A 9,811-nucleotide genomic window follows, 5' to 3' on the forward strand; every position below is an offset into this window, starting at 1 on the left:
ATTGGCACATAATGTACATTTCATACAATTGAATAGTCCAATCATTCAATGATATCAAGGGCAGTTGTACAATCACCACCACCTCTATCTTAGAGTCGTCCCCTCCCCACACCCCCATGGTTAAATTGCCTTTTTCTGTTCGTTTTCAGAGTTTCAAATCTTTTGTCTACTTTTGAATATGTCACCAACATCAACACAGCAAACTCTATTCAGATCCTTCCTTCCTTCTTCATATGCTTAACTCATTTTTTAACTTCTTAGTTTAAGAGAATATATGAAAACCTATTTCTTTAAGAAAATATCAGAAAACACATGCATTCTTCTTGACTTGTACATTAGACGATATACAATTTTCATTGTACTTTTGTTTTTGTTTAGAAATATGTCTGGAGATGACTCCACGTTAGTGTATGGAATCTTCTTTTCTTCTTATTGCTGTCGGAAGAATGTATAATAATTTATGTAATCAGTTCCTTATAACAAAAATTTTAAAAATCATTTTATTGGGGGCTCTTACAGCTCTTATCACAATCCATCATCCGTCCATTGTGTCACGCATATTGGTACACAGGCTGCCAGCATCATTTGGTTCAATTGCCTTTAAAATGAGTTGTGCAATCACTCTTGGTTCTAGTGCTCCCTGACTCCTTCCACCTTCATCATTTACTCCCAACCCCCCTTTCCCTCCCTATCACCCACTCCAAACCCCTGCAGTCCCTGTAACACCTTATGTCAGTTATTATTATACATCCACTCCTCCTGTGCTTCAATGAGGGCCTAAGACTTCAATTGACCTTCTGTCACTTTCTCCTTCCTGTTAAAATGTGTTTTCCCTGATATTTTAGCTATCGATCCATTTTGAGTGAAAATAAACCCAGCAAAATAAAAACCCATTCCATAACTTCTCCATGTGCCATCCCATAATGATGATTATATACTCCTGGTGACAAACTCATGTTTCCCGATTATTCATCCACTATTGACTTAAGCTATCTGCTCTCTAAGCTTCTCATCTAAAATGTCAAGTTGTTATTGTCAACTTGATCATATTTAGATAATTTATGGAAAGAACACAATGCTCAAGGTAGATCGTCTTAACTAGTTAACCTAAACTACTGTTTGTTTATGGCTTATTTCATGAACATACTCAGGAGATAGCTTGGGTATATGATGAAGGCTTAAAGATTGTGGTTTCAAATTTTGGGGAGTCTCCATAGCTCCCAAACAAGAGCCCTCATGAGCTTTGAGGTGTGGGTTCGACTGTGATCAGCAAATTTGGTGGCTGAACCCTCCAGCTGGCCACAGAAGGAGAATGAGGTTCTCTGCCTCTGTAAAGATTTGCAGGCTCAGTAACCCTCTGAGGGGTCGCTGTGAGTCAGATTCAGAAAATGGCGGTGGGATAGATTTAGCCCCAGAAAGACTGGATTCCATGAGGATATTAACTCCTATTTTACATTTACTGATTTTCAGTCTGGATTCTGCCATAGAATCTTGATCACAATGTTCAGTAACGATTACACAGCAACATTTTATATGGCCTTTTACAAGGACCTTACTTATATTGGAATTCGGGCTCTACTCCGGTTTGACCTCATCTTAATAGAATGATATCTACAACGACCTAGCTTCCAAATAAGGTCGGTGTGGGTGGCAAAGGTTGAAGAATCCTGTAGCACTGGATGTCTTCCCTGGTCACAGGATCGAGTCTCAGAGGGATAGAGAAGGGTGAGTTTCAACCCTCAAATCAAGCCACTTTCTAATGGTCTCGTTGCCTTTTGGGATATCGCTTAAAAGCTGTCATCTAAGTGAGGTGTCAACTAAGTTCACGTAGAAGAAGCACGTGTGATCCTGTGTGACCCAAGGATTGAAACTATAAAACCCAAAGGAGGGAACCGTCACAGAGCTTAAATTCTAAACACCTGTTTTGCAAAAAGCCATGGATGAGAGTGGAAGCCAAAAATCCACTAGCAGAGATTCCCACATGGATTAAGGTTCAGGTGACTCCCCACTGACAATAGCCCAGGGACGTGAATAGCTTCCCTATGAGACAGATAGCATTGTAAGGTAGATTATGGCAGGTGGAATTAGATCGAAATGTCCCACCTTGTCATCTGATATCCCATTGAACCACTATTAAAGTTGTTTCCGTTTTTAATATTTTCTGTTTCACTTGCAATTAAGGTTTCTCTCAGTTTTGTTTTATCGTTGTGCTTGGATTTGATGTTATTTTTATGTTTGTTCATTTCTTGGTTTTGGTTTTTATGATTTTCTGTATATGAAACCCAAGACAGATCAACCTAGGAAGACAATGATTGGATGAATAATTAACCCCGGGGGTGAGCAGGGGAAGGCTGGGAGAAAAGGGTAGCCAAAAACACGCAGGAGAAAGAAGAAAACATTTTGAAACCTGCTGTGGTGATGGAAGCACAACTCTCAATATGACCGGACTATTAAATGGTATGCTATGTAAATGATATGCCAATAAAACGGTCCAAAAAAGCATGCCAACAGACCGGATTGAATCCATACCACTAGTGGACTTTAGGGCAGGCCGTTGTTCAAGGTGGATGAATCACCTGTCGAGAGAGGATGAATGCCCTGCTTGGACATCATGGTTCATACCTGAAGAAATTGTGGGATGTTTGGTTGGCACTGTTTGTGTCTGCTCTGCATATTTTCACCAAAATAAAACCAGTAACTAACAAAGCAAAAGAAAAGTCATTTAATTCTGTGGGAGGCAGTGAGTGAGAGAAAATCAAACAAAGCCTTCGACCCACCCTTGAAAGGAGGTCAGGTAACAATGGAGACCAGAAGGCAGGAATGGGGGTACACGCCATGGGATGCCAGGGATTACGGCAGGTTTGGTTCCACGGAGGGACAGAAAGAAAGAGAAAGGCCCTCCGTGAGATGGACGGACACTGTGGCTGCCACGAGAGGCTTGGGCACAGGAACAATCCAAGGATGGCTCAGCATTGTGCAGGGCTTCCCTCTGCTGTGCATATGGTCACCGTGGGTTAGAAGGACCTCCATGATGCCTAACAACGACCTCAATGACAAGAAACAAAGAGAGGGATGAGTTACATGCTCTTCTTCTGAGTCTTCAGAAGGAACCGACCTTTCTGGAGTTTGGATTCTGGAATTAGCTTCTGAAACACTGGGGAAAGACATTCCTGTCCTTGTGAGTCACTTCGTTTGGGGTGCGCTGTTCTAGTGTTCATACACTCATACAACTATGAAAGAAGTCAAGAAAGAAGGAGAGTTGGAGCCGAGAAAGAAAAGCAAGAAAGAATGGAGGAGGAGAGGAGGTGTCTGGCAGTCTGGGTGGACTAGAGAAACACATTCACAGACACACTCATATGTGTATAAGGAAGAGGTTTACAGATAAGAGCAATTGAACATTGAGAAAACATCCCCACTCAGTCCAGATCAAGTCCATAAGTCCGATATTAGCCCAAATGTTCGATACCAATCTATAAAGTCCTCTTCAGACTCACAAAACACATGCAATGATGCCAAATGCAGGAAGATCACAGGCCAGTGAGTGGGAAGTCTTGTGGATCCAGTGGCGTTGTAAGCATCTCAGCGCTGGCAGGGGTGTCCAGGTGGATCCTCCGGTTCCCAGCACAGTCTCTCAGTGTAGTGCCATGTGTCTTGTCAGCAGAGCATCTCTCAGGGAATGAGCAGGGAGGGAGAGTGTCTCTGGCCTCAGAGGAGGAAATCCAGGAGTTCCCAAAATCCTCAGGAAAAGATCGTGCCCACACAGAGGCCTCATTGGCTATGACCCGATTGGCAGACTAAACTCCACCCCTTCACTCCTAATCCTCTCAAGTCCCAAACTGACACCAGACGATGTAACTACCACAGTGTCCAGGAGACACAGTGCAGGGATACAGCAAAGCAGGGCAGAGGAGAGAATATAGGCTTGGGTCCACCCTCCCTGGAGTCACGTCCTTGGGTCTCAGTCAGCTCCATCCCTGCCTTCTCCCCTTACCTGCCTTGAAATTCTGCTTCTGTAGGGGTATCCAAGTGGCCAGGATTCATCTCTCCTGGTCAGCTCCCCCAGACCTCTCATCTGGGCTATGGAATAGAAGTTTCTAGGATGTCCCCAGTAGATACCCCTGGTGTCCTCAGTCACATTTCCCAGAGGAAATCAGTGCTCAGAAGCAGAGAGTCCAAGATGGACTGGCTTTCACTCACATGATCTTTCAGCAGCAGGAAAACGTGATCCACACCAGCTAGTTTGCATATCAGGGTCACATTGTCACTGGGACGGTGGCGTGATTCTGCCTCAAAGAGTACACTTGACTTTTTTTCTGGTTTGAGATATAGATAGACGTCTAGATATCCAAGTTCTAGAAATAGAACCAGAAGAGAAGTTAGAGCAAGGAGATAGAGAGCTAGAGATAAAGATGGATAAAGAGAATTAAGTTGGGGGAAAGTTAGGCTCAATCTATATAGCCACTTCTCTCCCCTCATCAACTGCATTCCCTGAAATGTCCAGGGTCCTCCGTGTGCAATAAGACTCCAACTAAGTTTTCCAGGGAGATTCCTACAGGAGCCAGGGCATTGAGTAAGCCCTTTCCTACCATCGGGCCCTGAGAGTCAAGCTCAGCCCCCTTTTCCTGGTTCATAGCCTTCACCCAGGAGTAGCAGGGCCATGGCCAAGCCGGCCTCCGAATCATCCCTCTCCAGGAGCTTCTATTTCCCGCTTTCAGTGTGATGGGGATCCTAGGAATGCTCGGGGATCCTTCAGCAGAAAATGAAGAATATTTTGGCTGGAGTCTTGGCAGAGTTTGAGGATCCCCTCCCCGCCCCCACCAGGGTAGCATGTTCCTTTGGGCCTCAGAAGGCTGTGATTTTGAGGGAAGCCTGGTGTGAGCCCACCTTCTCACCAGTTGACCTCAAGCCTGAATTAATCTCTCTGTGAGGTTGTTATTAGCTCCCCACCAGTCCCCATGATACTGGGAGTCCAGCCTGCTATCTGGTATTGGGCAGCTAGGCTCATGGGGAGGCATGGTGCAGACTGTACGTCCACTACTCTTCTATGACCTGTGGCCACACAAGAAGGCCCTTCAAAGTGTCCACCCCCGAGTCCCAGAATTCGCCTCCCCTGTAAGAGACTTAGCAAAGGTTGTTCCATGAAGGCTCTTGAGTTGAGGATATGATCCTGGATTCTCCTGGAGGTCCCAATAGAATAACAAAGGTCCTGAAAGACAGAAACAGAAGATCAGAGAGAGGAGAGGTGAGGAACAGGAGACCGAAAGGAGGCATGGTTTATGCACTGAGCAGCTAAGCCAGCCATCCGCTTTCTCTCTGTGGGAGAAACATGAGGCTGTCTGAAGTTGGAGTCTCAGAAACCCCGAGGGGCAGTTCTACTGTCTGCTCTCGTGTTACAAGGAGTCAACATCAACTCCAAGGTAGTAGAGGTTTAGATGTGAGGCCAGAAGGAAGACATTGGAGCACCATGAAGAGTGGACTATGAGCTACGACATTCAGTTGGCTTCTAGAACCTGGACCAGGCTAGAGAAATGCATTCTTCCAGAGCCACGAGGCGGATCCAGACCTCACTCTGATCATTTCACCACCCTCACCTTATAGCACCCCTTGCTGGTGGTATTTTTTTCCCCATCCAAACATATCAACCAGGCTATGTGGAAAATGGGTGGAATTCCAGCCACGAGTCTGACCTCAACGACTCTCAGAATCACTGTCCTTTGAAGTCCGACCGTGTGATGGTGGAGCAGTCAGTTCTGCAGAGATTCTCAAACTCTCCCCCGCCCCATGGCCACACTCTCTCTTCCTCGTCTGCTGAGCAGGCCTTCAGGATGTTCAAGTTCCTCGCTGTCCTCAAGCAGGGGACAGGAGTCTTTAAGAAAGAGAGAATGACTCATCTCCTTCCCAAGACCCCTCTCCAAGGGATGTCCAGTTGCCTACAGATGGGTCTTGGGGAGTGGACGAGTCAGCCAGGGTGCAGTGTAGCATCGATGAAACACACAACTTTCCTCTAGTTCTTAAATGCTTCTTTCCCCCTCCACTACCATGATCCCAAATCTACCTTACAAATCCGGCTGGACCAGAGGATGTACGCTGGTGCAGATAGGAACAGGAAACACAGGGAATCCAGGACAGATGACCCCTTCAGGACCAGTGGTGAGAGTGGCGATACCGGGAGGGTAGAGGGAAGGTGGGGTAGAAAAGGGGAACCGCTTACAAGGATCTACATATAACCTCCTCCTAGGGGGGATGGGCAGTAGAAAAGTGGGTGAAGGGAGACGTCGGGCAGTGTAAGATATGATAAAATAATAATAATTTATATATTATGAAGGGTTCATGAGGGAGGGGGGACAGAGAGGGAAGGGAAAAAATGAGCTGATAGCAAGGGCTCAGGTGGAAAGCAAATGTTTTGCGAATGTTGAGGGCAAAAATGTACAAATGTGCTTGACACAATGGATGGGTGGATGGATTGTGATGAGAGTGATGGGGGGCTCTATGAGCCCCCAATGAAATGTCCTGATGGCAGAGTCAGAGACCTGCTGATCCTTCGTGAGGGCTGTGACCTTGGGGACCACAGAGCTGTGAGCTTAGAGTCCTGGTAGGAGGAAATGGCCTCACCAACCTACGGGCTTTTGTAGGATTCTCATGGGGCATCTCATTCCGGCCTGCGTTTAGTACAGGGGACCTTGCAAGGCCCAGAAATGAGCTTGCGTTGGGGGAGATGGGGAGTTAATAACAATGAGTACAAAATTAAAGAAATTGTTCTAAAATCGATTGTGGGGATGACTGCCCAAGTCCTTTTTTAATATCTTCAAGCCATTGGGTTGTATGGTACATGAATTATTTGTCAATCAAATTGTTTTATGGTGATTCTTATTTTTGTTTTACGACTGATCTTCACCTCAGGAAGCCCCAGAACTTGTTCTTTCTAAGACCAGGCTACAGCCCTACCCTCTGATTCGAGCAGAATGATGTCTATCTCTGCCCATCTTGACTCTCAGGTGATGGAGCATCAGGAGTAATCGTATCCAGTAGCTGAAGGACGGAGGGATGGCCAGTCAGATTCTAAAGGCCACCTGCCCTTCTACTTTTCAACCCCTCCCCATGTCTCTTCAGTCTCTTGCTTTCTTTCTCCCATCTGCCACGCTCTGATCACCTGCTTCCCTCTTTTCTGCACCTTTAGAAATCAATCGGACCGCCCCCTGGATGTTGGAGACCCTGACTCCAACTCAAGATTCTTACTTCAATCCCTTCTGCAACATTTCTTTTAAACGAGGGAAAATATTGCGTCCGTTTCTGGTATTGTGAGTGGGACATCTTTGAAGCTCTTATTCCCCTGACCAAGAATGTTCTAAGATAAATCTCACGGAAAGACTCAGCTGACACGTGGTCAAGAGATCGGGAGGCTGATCGGCTGGAAGGGCAGCGTTAGAGAGGGAGGAGCCCAGGCTTGAGATCATGTGAAGAGGAAGTGGAATTTCCTGTCCACACTCAGGGTCATTGCCCTCTGAGAGGAAAGTCTATGATCACTCGGGGTGCAAATAACCCTGCAGAGGAGCTCAAACGTGGCCATCACCTCAAACAGAGCCACTCTTCCTTCTTTGCTGAGGGGCCCAGGAACATGGGCAGGACCCCCACCAAGCTGTGCTCAGCAAGCCTGAGGGGCTGGAGAGGGGAGGACGCTGGGACTGCCCTGGTCACAGTCCTGGTGCTGCTGGGTAAGGACATTATACATGCTTGGGGGGGGGGTGTCACCAATCTGATTCTCAGGGTCTGTGGGAGGGAATGGGCTCAGTGAACACCTTGTCTCTTGCAGGATTCTGTCTAGGAACCTCAGTGGCATATTCATACAGTAAGTATCATCTTCAGTATAACTTGGTGGTGGAGGTGGTAGTCTATAGGGAACCTCCCCCTCTCCCAACTCCGGGAAATCAAGATCCTTGTCTCTTCTAGTCCCAGAAGAAAAATCAACACTCTTCTTTGAGGTAGAATCACTGGACCACCCCTGGGACAATGTGACTCTGATATGCAGATCTCCAAATGAGGCTCAAGCTTTCCAGCTGCTGAAGGACGGGGTGGCCCAAGCCCCAGTCTATCTTCGAGCCCGTGAGCACCGGTTTCCCCTGGGGAAGGTGACAGAGGACACGAGAGGCATCTACAGGTGCAAACATACAAGCTTTGTTCACACTATCATCCAGATTAGTGATCTGGTGGAGGTGACTGGCAGAGGTGAGTCTTGGCCACATGGAAAGCTCTTCTGAGAAACAGTAGAACTTGAGGATCAGGTAAGAGAGACAGAAGGGATAAGGGTGTCTAGATCCGAAGAGGTGTCTCCAGGAATAGTGGCAACCAACCCTTCTCTGTGCCTCCGACTGATTCTGTTCTTTTTCTTTACCCCTGATCTTCTACCAATTCTCCAGACCCTCTAGTGCTTGCTTTTAGAACCTCTACTCGCTCTGTGCCTCTTCCTTCGTTGAATGTGTTTCTCATGGCTATTGGCATGTTGTCCCTGAAACTGGGTGCCTCACCATCCCAGGAATGTATTTACTCAATGGCCTGGGGTCTAGAGGTCCAGGATGGAAGCATCGGCCAAACTAGTTCTTTCTGGAGACTGCAGAAGAAGCTTTTCCGAGTCATTCTCCTGGCTTCCAGAGGTGGTAATCCAAGGCATTCCATGGCTGAGGCACGCAGCACTGCCTCCATGTTCGCATGACCTTTTCTCAGCATGCCTCTGTCTTCATAGCATCTTCTCCCATCATGCTTCAATGCACTAGTTTACCATTAGGGTTTAAATAATTTACTTTATACACGGCAAAACCATATAGGACTGAGCACACACCAATCCATTAATGAATGCAGGTACCATTCCATGACATTCTTGATATTCTCTGAGCGATGGACTCATTCTAGGTTTTCCCAAATTACGTCACCAACGTTAGCATGAGTTCTCTCTCTTCTCCAACTCTCATCTAACTTTTCCAGTTGCTCTTGTGAACTGGATCAGACTTCACTGCTACTTCGAAGGAACACAAGAGTCAAGGCAGGTAATATTACTTAGCTAAGGTAAACTACAGTTTGGTAAGAAAGGCATTCAGGAGTTAATTTCATTTGAGGATTAAAGAGGGATGATGTTGGGCCAATGGTCTCAGGGGTTGATTCCCCCTTCCTTGGCTGCAGAAAGAATTGAGTTCCATGAGACTATTAAATAGGCTTCATATTTACTCCATATTGGTCAGAATTCCACTGTGGAAATGTCACCATATTTTCATATTTTCAGTATGGACAGCATCTGTTTATATGGCCTTTTTTTTTTCCTTTAAAAAAATCATTTTATTGGGAGCTCCTACAATTCTTATCACAATCCATCCATCCATCCATTGTGTCAAGCACACTTGTACATTGTTGCCATCATCATTCTCAAAACATTTGCCTTCTACTTGAGCCCTTAATATCGGCTGTTCATTTCCCCCTTCCCCCCTCCCTCATGAACCCTTCATAATTCATAAATTATTATTATTTTGTCATAGTCCTTCTTATGAAGATACTACTCATAGTCTACTGGCACTAAACCAGTCTGACCTCACCATGCATAGGCCCCATTTCCACATAATGTTATTTTGTGAAATTCAAGTGAATAGACGTGGGAGGCTTAGTGAAGCTTGTCAAATCTAAGAAGGGAGACCCCACCTTTTGGTTTTCTGCTCGGACATAAGAAGAAGGAGGGGGCAGGTGACTAGGGCGTGCTGGTCACCACCAACCCTATTCCTGCAGAGTACTTCCCTCCTCCCTCTCTGTCTGCTGAGCCTGGCCCCTGGCT

General features: G+C 46.2%; 1 long non-coding RNA gene across 1 annotated transcript; it reads left to right on the forward strand.

The window, feature by feature from the left end:
• The first annotated feature begins 7,662 nt into the window (after nt 1–7,662).
• LOC123521957 lies at nt 7,663–8,149 on the forward strand. The gene is made up of 3 exons (XR_006680287.1): nt 7,663–7,712; nt 7,811–7,846; nt 7,948–8,149. It is a non-coding gene; the product is annotated as an uncharacterized LOC123521957 (long non-coding RNA).
• The last annotated feature ends 1,662 nt before the right edge of the window (nt 8,150–9,811 follow it).

The sequence above is a fragment of the Echinops telfairi genome, unplaced genomic scaffold (assembly GCF_000313985.2).
Source record: "Echinops telfairi isolate 266 unplaced genomic scaffold, ASM31398v2 ScPeMD7_655;HRSCAF=1070, whole genome shotgun sequence".
Lineage (NCBI taxonomy): Eukaryota > Metazoa > Chordata > Mammalia > Afrosoricida > Tenrecidae > Echinops > Echinops telfairi.